The sequence below is a fragment of the Buceros rhinoceros genome, unplaced genomic scaffold (assembly GCF_000710305.1).
Source record: "Buceros rhinoceros silvestris isolate BGI_N320 unplaced genomic scaffold, ASM71030v1 scaffold13179, whole genome shotgun sequence".
Taxonomy (NCBI): domain Eukaryota; kingdom Metazoa; phylum Chordata; class Aves; order Bucerotiformes; family Bucerotidae; genus Buceros; species Buceros rhinoceros.
In genome coordinates, this window is record NW_010432167.1 from 1 (window position 1) to 528 (window position 528).

A 528-nucleotide genomic window follows, 5' to 3' on the forward strand; every position below is an offset into this window, starting at 1 on the left:
TTCCTGTGCCTTCCCCTCGGCTGCTGCTGGGTGAGCTTGATGCCAAAGCCCCCTCCCTGACTGCACCCCCCGCGCTGTGCCTTCCCGCAGCCCGCACCAGAGCTGCCGGTGCCGAGGATGCGGATCGGTGCTCTGGCCGATCCCGGGGTGCCCGCGCAGGCTGCCCCAGCTCAGGGTGTGTTTTCTGCTGCAAAGCTGCTCCCAGCAGCAGTGTGTGGTGTGCGAGCTGTCGCTGCTGGTGCTGGCGGTCAAATACTCTTCGTTTGTCACTGTAGAGATGGAATAAACTTTTTCACCTGGCCAACACATGCCTGCCTTCTCTGGGGAAGCACCACGGGCTTTTCCTCCCCTGTCCCCCAGGGTTCCGGGCAGCCAAGGGGCAGAGCAGCCCCAGCCGGGTGCCGCAAACAGCAGAATGACGCTGGTGCCTATTTTTAGGCAGACCCTCCTCCTGCTCCTCACGGGATCCGTCTGGCAGGTTTGAGCAGAGCTCCAGCGCCGCCCGGCCCAGCCACGCCACTTGCAGGG